The sequence below is a fragment of the Hemitrygon akajei genome, chromosome 11 (assembly GCF_048418815.1).
Source record: "Hemitrygon akajei chromosome 11, sHemAka1.3, whole genome shotgun sequence".
Taxonomy (NCBI): Eukaryota; Metazoa; Chordata; class Chondrichthyes; order Myliobatiformes; family Dasyatidae; genus Hemitrygon; species Hemitrygon akajei.
Genome location: NC_133134.1, coordinates 48,309,970 through 48,323,158, shown reverse-complemented (window position 1 = coordinate 48,323,158; position 13,189 = coordinate 48,309,970).

The following is a 13,189-nucleotide window of genomic DNA, read 5'->3' as shown; positions in this document are numbered from 1 at the left end:
AAGTATTGTAATTATAGAAATTAGGAACATTCAAATATTCAAAGTATATTTATTAACAAAGTACATATGCAGTATACAACTGTGAGATTCTTCTTCCTGCAGACAGCCACAAAAGAAAGAAAATCATGGAACCCATTCAAAAAAAACATCAAAAATACACAAAAAAAGAACAAATTGTGCAAATGGCAAAAAAGAGTGAAAAAAGACACAGAGTATAAAACATCAAACCATCAAGTCAACATCCCAAGTATTATCCCCATTTTCAGCGAGCCGATCTCCTAAGGCTGAAACAAAGATGGAGTCTAACATGTTGCTTGGTGAGAGAGGACCAGTGTTTTCTGACTGCATTCCAATGACTTTTGCTGCATGTGCGTTCACATAAATCATCCCCGCGGTCAAATTGCTAAATATCTAAATCAAACATGAAGAATGGTCATGAGGCATAATGAACGCATAAAATAAAGTTTATATTTCAGCATTTCAGGTGGACCTGCTAAACGAAGTTGTAATCCTCCATTCAAATGTCCAAATATTTGCTCGTGGTGAACCCAGTTCAATCCCAGGAATATCTAAGTGTAAAGTAATGCTAGTGTATGACCCTTGGTTTTCCAGCATGGAAAACTGACATCTGCATACCTGCAATTGTCTAATCAGCATTCATTACCAAGCATGACTGGGGAATAGATAATTGGGTAGGTAAGCTACCAGTTTACTGCCCAAGAGGTAAAATTAAACCTCCCTCAATCATGCATTCCTAATTAACATGTTCTTATTCCAAATTCTTGCTTCATCCTAATTGCTTTTTCATTGCTGTAGCTTCTGCATGGAGAAATGTTACTCTCCATTATCCCCTGATCCTTGTCAATGGAGTTAATTGTAGATGTATCTCCATCAAAGTTGTGTACGACTGTTACGATTTATTTACTCTGTTGCATCCTTTCCTATTTTTAACATTATTCCCTATTGGTATGCCTGAGTGTGATGTATTAGCACCGCTGATATATGATTCCCCTGACTGTGTGTTTCTTGTTGTGTATAAGTGCAGCTGAGATGTCAGTAGATTGTCTAGGTGAAATGATGGAGTTGCCTCTGCACAGACTGCAGATTCTAAGGCTGAGGCAGATTAAAAAGTAACCCATTCATCTGCTGACAAATTATATACCAAGATACATGTTTATAACTTCAAACTATCCCAGTGTCTTTTGCAATCAGTGGAGTAATTAGAAAAAGTATTCGCTGCTTTTATGCTAAGCAAAAGTGTTTTCTACTTGTTCCAAAAAGGCACCACACGCAGCATCTAAAATGACATTTGAAGAGCAACACTCACAGAATGTTGGTGGAACACAGCAGGCCAGGCAGCATCTATAGGGAGAAGCGCTGTCGATGTTTCAGGCCGAGACCCTTCGTCAGGACTAACTGAAAGGAAAGATAGTAACAGATTTGAAAGTAGGAGAGGGAGGAGAAAATGCAAAATGATAGGAGAAGACCGGAGGGGGTGGGGTGAAGCTGAGGGGTGATTGGCAAAAGGGATACAGAGCTAGAGAAGGGAAAGGATCATTTGACAAGAGGCCTAGGGAGAAAGAAAGGGGGAGGGGAGCACCAGAGGGAGATGGAGAACAGGCAGAGTGATGGGCAGAGAGAGAACAAAAAAAACTAAATATATCAGGGATGGGGTAAGAAAGGGAGGGGCATTAACAGAAGTTAGAGAAGTCAATGTTCATGCCATCAGGTTGGAGGCTACCCAGCCGGTATATAAGGTGTTGTTCCTCCAACCTGAGTGTGGCTTCATCAACAGTAGAGGAGGCCATGGATAGACATAGCAGAATGGGAATGGGACGTGGAATTAAAATGTGTGGCCACTGGGAGATCCTGCTTTCTCTGGCAGACTGAGCGTAGGTGTTCAGCGAAACGGTTTCCCAGTCTGCGTCGGGTCTCACCAATATATAAAAGGCCACACCGGGAGCACCAGATGCAGTATACCACACCAGCCGACTCACAGGTGAAGTGTCGAGGAGCACCCATATTTTGTCTCCTGAACAAGAGTAAACGATGTCAAATGGAGAAATGTGGTTATACTTGGATTGCTATTCCATAAGCATGTACAGTGTAAAAATGTTTAAAGATGCTTATACTTGTATAACCAGCTACAAAGTATATGCTTGTGGCATTGGTGGCATGGTAGCAGGGCGATTATCCAAACACTATTATTGCGCCAGTGACCCGTGTTTGAGTACACTACTTTCTCCCCATGACCATATTCATGTGCTCCATTTTCATCCCGTGTTCAGTTCGCTAGGTTAATTGGTCACATGGAGTAAATAAGTGGCATAGGTGCATTGGGCCAGATGGGCCTGTTACCGTGTTCTATCTCTAAATTTAAAAAAAAATCGTATCAAGCTCGATTTCAAATGGCGTGAATTTCAAACAGTATTGTATTCGTTAAAAAGTCAGGAGGAAGAAGGTTTAGACAAAGCAAAGAATGGTCTAGTAGAAACAAGTCAAAGTGAATAGCCACAATATTAATGGTACCACCAAAGTGAATGAGGTAGTTAGACTCTGCACTGATCAGATGATCAATGATGCACACAGTGTCTAACATTGTTAGATCTTTAAGGCAGATTCTTCACCAAGTTAGCTTTGTTGCACGCGTCCATTCATTTAAATATAAGCAACCATAGTCATAATTACTTCATGATAAATAAGCATAAGGATCTCTGCTGTTAGATAACATTTCCAAATGAATCAGTAATGGGAAAGATCCCACAAGAAAGACTATTTCATATGTAACTAGGATGGGCTTTTATTGCCACTATGGCCAAGAAAGACAATCTTCACATTTTAGAAGAGGCACCCACATCAGTAAAACACCATAATGTGAAATTCATACCAAGTGAGCTAGAAACAGGAAATGTAATTCAGGTAGCATGTGTAGAGATTTACCAGAGTTAACATTGTAGAGCAATGATCTTTCATCAAAACTCACAGATGTTCACTGACTTGTTGTGATTTTCCAACTTTTTTTTACTAGAGCGTAGTACCTCTGTAGTAGTTTGGTTTTGATTCTTCTGTACAGTCAGATGTTATCTATCTGGAATTCAAAGGGTGTCAACGTTTACAAAATTGTCAAGGACAAGGTAAAAGTCTGGAAACTTTGTTGCTTTCAAGATATATTGGATGAGAATGTAGGGGATAAGTTTGTTGATGACACAGAAATTGGCAGAGCTGTAGAAAGAAAAGAAAGCGGTCAAAAGGTACAGCAAGAAATTTGGGCAGAGTAGTGGCAGATGGAACTTAATCCTGACAAGCGTGAGGTAATGCACTTTAGCAATTAAAAGTCTGGTAGAAAATGCTGAAAAGATTCACCAAGATATTGTCTGCTGTAGTTAGAAAGAAAGATTGGATAATTTGGGGTTATTAGCACTGGAACATAGGAGGCCGAAGGGTGACCTTTGGAAATTCGTAAAATTATAAGGGACATAGGTAGGATAGATAGAGTCTTTCTCCCAGACCATAGGAGTTTGGAACTACAGGGTTCTATTTTACAGTAAGTGGGGAAAAATTTAAAGGAAATCCTGGGTATGTTTTTCAAACAGAGGGTGGTAGTTATCTGGAACAAGCTGCTAAAGGCATTTGACATTTGAGAGACATTTGGACTGGTACTTGGCTATGAAAGGTATACAGGCCTATGAAGCCAAAGGGGATTAGTGTAGATAGACAACACTGGATGGGCCAGAAGGGCCTGTTCCTCGGCAGCACGATTCTTTAATTCATTTTTGCGACATAAACATATGTCCTGGATGTTGTGGCCTTTGTATGGTAGCTCATTGCAGTTTTAAGGTTTTGCCAATTTAAGGATTATATCATGCAATAAACAGTTGTTGCAACATCATTTAATGTATGGAACATCTCAGAGTTTGTCTGCCACTCCAAAAGTAAAAAAAGCAGATTAAGTGATGTTGTCTAATGCTGTAATTTACAAAAAAATACTTGTTATCAATTTGAATTGCTATTTTCCAGTATCTTTGAGAAGTCGAATTTATTGTTATTTAACTATATACATGTATATAATGTATATAACCACACAACGTATACAGAAACAGGACATCTTTTTTTCGAACCAGGGTGCAAAACACAGTAGTACACAGAAAGATACTGAATAATGATGTTTGTGATATGTTGGTTGATGAAGCTCTGAAATTTTAATCTAGCAGTTATTAGAATTCTAAATCCTATTGTAATTCTTCAGTTAAAATGAGATGTGGACTTTTACAATCGGGGTGATTCAAGACAGAAGATGGTAGATCAAACAATTAAGGATACACAACCACTAGTTTTCCAAGCAAGCAACTTGTTTAAAAGATAAAGCCGTTGAAGGAAGAATGTATGTTGTGTATTGAGTTGTTTTGGCACCTAAACCTAATCAGATGAAAGAAAAAAAACATGATTGTATCTCATTGGTCACAGGGGAAGAGGTTAGTGCTGCAGTATAAAGCCCTTAAATGAGACCCTAGAGAATGCATTACAAGCATTTTGCAACTTGGCTAGAAATGAGAAAAAAATGCTTCTGTGGTTCTTTACACGCAACCAGAAGCAGGGAGAAGTCTTTGATGGTTTCCTAATTGCTGCTAGATAATTTCACAGATTTAAAGGATTCACCCATCAGAGATCAAGCAAAGTGTAGAAATCAGGAATCCAGCCCACAGTAAGAGGTCCTATATGAAAAGCGTGCAGAGACTTACAAAGCCACAACAATATCCAAATCAAGGCTGGAAATGTTGAATAGCCAACAACAGATGTACATGTGCTGAGCAAAAGACGAAACAGGGAAGTATAGTCAAGCTGGCTTAGATATTGCAAATATTGTAAATGACAACATGATCAATTGGAAAATGAAATGCATTTGGTATGAGGTAAAGTGCACATAAGAATATTTTTTAAACAATGCACCATGAAGAGGACATCAGCTATCCAAGAGAGGATAAGACAAGATATGCTGTGACACATGAGGACTGTATTAATATAAGAAACCCCTTCTGTCGTGTAATTCATCAGTGAATATATAGAAGATTTAATCAATATGAGCAATGTGAAAAAATGAAGGAGGATGACCAGAGTTGGCCTGAAGGCAGACAGAATGCTACCCAGTCATTATCATCATTACGTGCCATGTCGTTATGATATAGGTGATCATGGTCCTGTGACCATGGTTGTTCTTAGTAAATTTTTCTACAGATGTAGTGTGCTATTGCCTTCTACTAGACGGTGTCTTTACAAGACACGTGACCCCAGCCATTGTCAATACTCTTCAGAGATTGTTTGCATGATATCGGTGGATGCATAACCAGGACTTGTGCTATGCACCGGCTGCTCATACGACCGTCCATCACCTGCTCCCATGGCTTCACATGAACCCAGGTCTACACCTTGCATAAGAGTGCTGACCTGCAGGCTAGCGGTGGGAAGGAGTGTTTTACACCACCTTTGGCAGAGACATATCTCCACCCTGCCATCCAAATTGACCTAATACCCCTCAGTGTGCCAGGTCCAATTCCACCAACCAGTGGCCCAAGGGGCTCCTCCAGCTTCTATCAGTACCTCATCACCTGGAAAGATGAAGAGATAGCTGAATGAATTATGTACAACCATAACATTTAGTGCAATCAAAACATGATTTACGTTAAGCTAAAGATAATTCAGTTCAAATAGATAAGATACCAACTAAATGTGAGCTAATTCTCCGTAAACATAGTTCTGAAATGTTGCCCACAAATTCATTTATCAATAAAAGTAACTTTTCAGAATATTTGCTACTTCGGAAGCATTTTATGTCCTTAATACTTCTAATATTGAGTTCAGTTTAACTTTAAGTTTTCTGTTTAAAAAGTTTTTTCTTCCATTGACTTCAATTTATTTAACAAGTCATACAATTTAGATGAGTACTTTTAGAATGAAACTCGACCCCTTGAGGATTATTTCCTCAACCTCTTCTCAAGGATTACTTTAACTTAAGTAATAAATTATAGTATCTCATTTGTCATCCACTATGAATGTTGATCTAAATATGGGCATTTTGATTACTGGAATATGAAGTATAAAATGGAAGTTCTGTTAGAAGCAATTCTGTTCTAGAAAACACAAACATATTGGAATAAGGGTTCCTTAATCACAGAACCTGTTCTTACCAATTTTTATTGATGCATCACAGAAAGCATTAAATTAGATGCATAAGGTCTTGGTTTGGCAACTGCTCTGTACAGGACGACAAGAAACTGAAGAGAGTTGTGGGCACAGCTTAGGACATCACAAAAACCAGGTTTCCCTCTGTACTGTCTATGCTTCTCACTGCATCGGTACAGCATCCAGCAAAATCTAAGACCCCATTCACACTGATCATTCTCTCTTCTCTCCCCTGCCATTGGAGAGTTAAAAAGTTAAAGTCTGTCCTGAGCCTTATTGGCTCATCAGGCCGGTTTTTATGCCGGTTTCCGTGGCGTGAAGCGACTGAGAGTACAAGACTCCCCTCGCCCCCAGATAGGATGCCAGTCTATCGCGAGGTTGACCCCCAGCCTTTTGCCAGTACCCATTTTCAGCTGGATGGACTGGAGCAATGTGTGGGTAAGTGCCTTGCTCAAGGACACCACACGCTGGCTCGAACTCACGACCTTCAGATCGCTAGTCCAACACATAGACCACTTGGCCATGCGCCATTGGAGAGAAGACAAAAAATCTGAAAGCACCTACCACCAAGCTCAAAGACAGCCTCTATCCCACTGTTATCACACTCTTGCATCAACATCTTGTACAATAAGATAGGCTCTTGAACTCACAATCAATGATCTTGGACTTTGTTGTTTATTTGGACTGTACTTTCCACTTTATTCTGCATTGTTATTGTACTACCTCAATGCACTGTGTAATGATCTGATCTGCATGAAGAGTACACTAGACAAACTTTTCACTGCACCTTGCTGAAGGTGTCAGTAATAAACCCATACCAATGCCATGCATTTTAAGAGTTTTAATCTCTTTCTGAAAATATGTAACTATTATTCTTATTTATCATCATTAAGACATTAAATTTTGCTGATTAATCTTATATTTTGTTTTATTTCTATTGCTTCATCACCTCTAGAGAAAGTATTTAAATTTCTTTGGTAGAAGTTTGTTTAAAGAACAGCGGCTACTCATTTGTTTGAAAATGTGAAGAATGTGTGATTGGAGACAATATTTTGGTAAACCTGTGGATTGATTAGAAAATAAAAGGCGGAGAGTTAAAATGACAGGTGAGCTGTTGAAATTCAAAATTAAGTGCATTGTGACCAGTGGTACTGGGGATTTTACAGTGAGTGAAACTGACCTTGGCCAGGGGGCTTCAAAGATTTGGAGGCCAGACTGGTGATCGCAATTGTGGAAATGGGAAGAAAGAGACATTATTCAGATTTGCAGAAAACCAGAGAGAGACCAGATACAATACCTTATTTATTTATATATAGGTAAATCATTTCTATCAAGATCAAGCATTTATTGCCCATTCCTATCTACACATATGAAGGTAATGATAAACTAAACCTCTGTAGTCCTTCTGATGAAGGTGCTCTTGAAATCTGTTTGGGGGGGGGGGGGGGTTTCCAGGTTTAATCGACCAACAATAAAGAAACAGCAATGTATTTACAAATCAGTATAGCTTATGGTATAGAGACCAACCTGAAGTTAATTGTATGTGTCTACTGCCTTTGTCTTGCATAGTGGTAAAGGTGGGATACTAGGCTGTGGTCAGAGCAACCTTGACAAGTAAATCTGGTCGATATTTTTATATATGGTACAAACTATATGAACGATGCACCTGTGATGACGAGTGTGGATATAGAGGACGGTAGACTGGGTACCAATCAAGAGGATTGCTTTGATGATGTGAGTTTCTTGAGTGTTGTTGCATCTACACTCAACCGCGTTGCAGCTATTTTGTTAACAATGCTGTTTCCATGGGAATATCTGGCTGATGAGCAAAACGATCTCTAACGCCATTAGCAGACTGTTCAGCCACACAGGACTTCGAGGAGGGTGGTCCTGGGTTTGAATCTGACCGCCTCTTTGCACACTTTCCATCCATGCTTGGTTGAGCCTTGAACTAGCAACTCGGCCTCGTAAAAGCAGACAAAATAATGCTAAAGAAACAACCAGGAATACCGCCCGATGTACCACAAGGTGCGGAAAGGAACAACAACAATTATCACCAGAATGTTGTTCAATGCATTTTATCCCATATTCGTACAGTGTTTTAGGGCTTCAAAGATAAATCAAACTCTGGATGCCAGCAATCATATTTGCTCAATATTAATCCCAAGTAGGATTATGTTAGAATTTCTTTAGACTGCCCACCTTAAGTACCACAACTGGTTTAGGGCCCTGTGCTTTGTTGAGGTATATCACACACCCATTAGAATGACACAAAGGATCACCATTTTCATTAACTTGTATTTTCTTTAAGCTTTAAGCTAATCAATCCAGAAAAGATGAACAGAACCTACAGTTGGAGTTGGAGTCCTGAAGCAGATGTCACCTTTCATACATTATGCCTTTCAAACCAGTGCCCAGTCTTTCTCAGCTGAGAGGAAGTGGGAGCTGTGAGAGTGAGCATGGGGGGAACAGTTCGAGTTTTGTCCCAGCCAAAGCTAGTTTTTCTACTCTCATATCCAGTTCATAACTACAATGGATAAATGTGGAGTCTGGTGATGAGACAGCCTGTGCAGGATGAGTCTGAACTTTTCACATCCTGTAACTGAGAGCAGTTCTAATAAGCTAGGCATCTTACAGCAACACTTCACTTGTGTATCTGCTGGGGTCATCTATCCTGTCCCGTGCTCCCAAAGCGACCTCCTCTACATTGGAGAGACACGTTGTAAATTGGAGGATGTTTTGTCAAGCACCTCTGCTCCATCTGCCAAAAGTGAAACCTCCTGATGACAAATCAATTTAATTCCCATTCCCACTCTCATTACAACATGTTGGTCCATGGCCTCCCCTTGTGCCAAGATGAGGCCATGCTCAGGGTGAAGGGGCTATACCTCATATTCCATCTGGTCAGCCTCCAACCTGATGGCATGAATATCGATTTCTCCTTCTGGTAAAAAAAAATCCCCTCCTTCCCCACCCCACCCCAATCCCCACTCTGACCTTTTATCTCTTCCCACTTGCCTATCACTTCCCCAGGGATCCCTCCCCCTTCCCTTTCTCCTGTGGTCCACTCTCCTCTCCTATCAGATTCCTTTTCCTCCAGCCCTTGACTTTCCCCACCCACCTGACTTCACATATCACCTTCCAGCTAGACTCCTCCCCTCCCCTCCACCATTTTATTCTGTCATCTTCCCCCTTCATTCTCAGTCCTGAGAAAGGGTCAAGGGCTGAAACGTCGACTACTTGTTCATTTCCATAGATGCTGCCTGACCTGCTGAGATCTTTCAGCATTTTCTGGGTTGCTTTGGATTTCCATTATCTGCAGATTTCCTCATCTTTTTGGTTTACAGTACATATTAATAGTTGTTGGCCTAAAAATCAACAAAGGGAGAAGGTTGAACACACAAACCGTTTATTCCCTAGAGCGTAAAAGCACTATCAATCTATTTGTGCTTCAGGAAAATAATTTATAGTGTGCGGTGCAATTTGGTAACCTTTGGAAGCAAAAAGAAAACCTAATCAGATAGCTGAATTGCATCCTGTTGCACAAGAAAGAGCCGTCTCAAAAAAGGTTATCAGCATAGACTGTATGGAACAATAAAGCAGATAACAGATGAAATACTGGATTTCAGAGATTGTATAGCATTACAAAGAGCTTACAGAACCGAACCAACCACAGTGGCCTGTGTTTACGCATCAAGGGATCCTTCTTCTGTCTGGTTATCTCTCTCTGTTTGTCTTTCTCCCTTAAATATGAACCGAGCTTCCCCTGAAATGTGGACTCTTCAACCAGTCTATCCCCTTAATTGTTCTGCCATCCCTTCTCCATAATTTGCCTCCTCCTTGAATAATGGAAACTAAATTGCACATACTAAGGTGCCAATATATCTGTAAAAATACTGCTTTTTATTCTTTAGCTCCAGAAAGGTGCATTTTACGTCCCTTTCAATTATGACGTCACTTTTAGTGGGTTCTGTTCACTCCATTTCCGCCTCATTTAGTGACCTTCCTATTCCTCCCAGTTAGGAATCGTTTCACACACTGAGGATGGAAGATAATCATTCTCCCAGTTGAAATCTTTCGCTGATATAGCCAAACACAAATACTGATTTACTTAAACAGAGAGGAAATCTAACTTCTAACCAGATTTCCGCGAGTTCTCAATTCTATTAAGCAACACAGATTGCATGAAGGTTCAGAGAGCATCTGCAATTAGTTCATAGGGACTAATGGTCTCCCACCACACTCCCACCTAGCCTTTATCTCCGTGGCCTGCTGCAGTGTAATGAGCCCGACGCAAGCTGGAGGAGCATCAGTCACTTTCCATCTGAGCATGTTGCCTCTTTCAGGGTTCAATTCTAAATCCTCCAACTTACGTAACAGGCCGAAGTCGCTGGAACGGACTTGGAGGTAATTCAATGCCCGGCGATGCGGTGGAGCTGAGGTGAGGCGAAGTCGAGGGAAGATCCGAGGTTTGATTGATTTAAGAGCTGAACCGAATTAGAATGATCAAGTACAGACCAAATTGAAGTGGTGGAACCTGAGCCCAAGCCTGAGATTGTATCGACGTGGCAGAGAGCAAGGAACGACCCAGAGTCTGAATGACTTAAGCACTGGGCCAAATTGAAATGGTCAGGGTGTCAGAGTCAGAGAAAAGGGGCAGTCCGGTTCAGCTCACTGCTCTGCGGAGTTTGCTTTTCCCTGTGCTGGACTGAGGCTGCGGCCTGAAACTAGTGGACGTCTGGGTCGACTGCAGTGATGCCTGGCGATGTCAACTTCAGTTCTGAACACTGCTTGCTTGCTTCTATTGCTTGCACAATATACTTTTTTCTCTCTCTACACACTGGGTGCTTTAGGTGGTCTGCTTTTGTTTTTAATGAGTAATATTGGGTTTCTTTGTTTTGTGGCTGCCTGTAAGGAGACAAATCTCAAGGTTGTATAAAGTGCGTGATAATAAAGGTAGTTTGAACTTTGAACTTTCTTTCTGTCTCTATCAGAATCAACCACTTCTACTTGTCATCAGTTGTGCTCAGTTGTTCTCTTTCTTGCATTTTGTTTGGACGGCTGAGCATGTACCATAGCCTTACAGTGACAAGAAGCAAAACTTGCTGCTGACTGTTGCCCTACTTGCTTCCATTAATCCAATGGGTCTGTCTCTGTCAGAGAAATTCCCTTTGTTCCAAGCAGCCTTTTCCTCACTTTCTCTGCGTCTGAAAACCAAATTGTTTTGTTCTGTTTCTTAGTTCTGGTGAAGAATCTCGGATCTAAAATGCCATTTGTTTCTCCTTCCACAATGCTGACCAGCTGAGTATTCCTTTCATTTTCTGTTGTTATTTCAGATATTTGACATCTACAGTTTTTTTTAAACTTCTGTTCAATTGTACGTTATGTATTTTAGATTAATTTAAGTTTAAGGTAACTTATGTTTGTAAAGTACCGTGCAGCTGCAATACACTGTATATGTATTGCCTATAGCAATAAAGTTGAAATTATTGCTGGGTGCAGTGGCAGTGAGCTAGGCAGTTTACAGTTCTGGAAGTGTATGCAGCAATCCATGAGTGTCCAGAACTGGAATGAAACTACAGTGGAAATATGGTTGTAGGTGAAAACTCAAACTGAATCAGACAATGCCTTTTAATGACAAGGAAAAGTTCATAAAAACTTTAACAAACAGAAAAACTAAATGGAAAGAGCAGCAAAAAAAAGTTTAATTGTACATTTTTAATCAGACTATGCTCAGCTTTTGGATGGTAATAAGTGTCCGCTACATTTAGTTAATTTTAAACTGTTATTCCCAAACTTAGTTGGTTGCATCTTTTATCATTGAGTTTTTTTTTATTACTCAGAAATCACTGAATCAGATTCCAAACTAGATAGTCACATAACTCCAGCCGGTTCACAAAATTACTTCTTTCACATCTTTTAAAACTTCCCTTTCTTGCAAGTGTGGTTCTGCTACTGTTGGAGCCTGAGATCTACATTTTGGTGGTGTGTCTTCAGGCCAATTGAGTGATCTGGCGCTTTGCTGTCTCCGAGGATCCTTTATGAGGTTTCGAGCGGAGTGTGCAACCTCAAGAACAAGAAGCCTGGAGGCAGTGCGAAAGCTCATTATCGATTCCATTCCTTGCCGACCTTGCCGATTGAAGCATCAAGGAAGATTGAAAACATTGAGGCGAAAGTGGAAGACGAGCCTCTCGCTCGTGCTGCCAGAGGAACCTGTTTGCCTGTGATGGTTTCTCTCTCACTCTCCCTCTCACTCACTGCTCCGGGAGAAAGGTCCCTGCGTTCGAATGGTTTCTTTCTCCCTTGATGCTGTCAGAGGATTGGGCCAGAATCCTGGTCTTAGACAAGGTTTAATCAACATGGTTTGTCGATTGGACTCTGTGGTTCATGTTATGATGTGTTTCTTTTCTGGTCACTCCTTTATTTTGTTGTTATTTTGTTGCGATTTTGATCGGGGCGGCCTACAGATCATGAACGACACAGTCCTAGATTGAACTGAACTGTATTCTACTGAGTATGACTGGAGTCTTTTGATTTAGTGCTTTATATTCTGTGGTTTTCGCTCTTTTTTTGCCATTTGCGCAATATGTATTTTTGCACGTGGGGGGGCTTCATGTTTTTCTTTAAACAAATTCTGTGCTTTGCTTTGTTTCGTGGCTGTCTCTGAGAAGACAAATCTCAGGGTTGTACACTGCATAGATACTTTGATAATAAATGTACTTTGAATCATAATGGTTAGGGTCAATGAGTTTCCTGAATCCAGAATATCTATGTGTATCCTTATCTTCTGACAAGATGGTCTGACTGAATCCACAGCAGAATCGGCCATGCTTTTGATTTGTTCTTTGTTCCTGTAAAATGTTGATCTCAGCCAATGGAGACAGGCAGACAATTATTACCCAGTACATTCCTGTCCCTAAATGCATGATTCTAAGCATGCATCCACATTTGAACTTTAATTCCAGGAAATTTGATAGAATCTCTGCCAAATTGTCAATGGCCAATTAGGAAT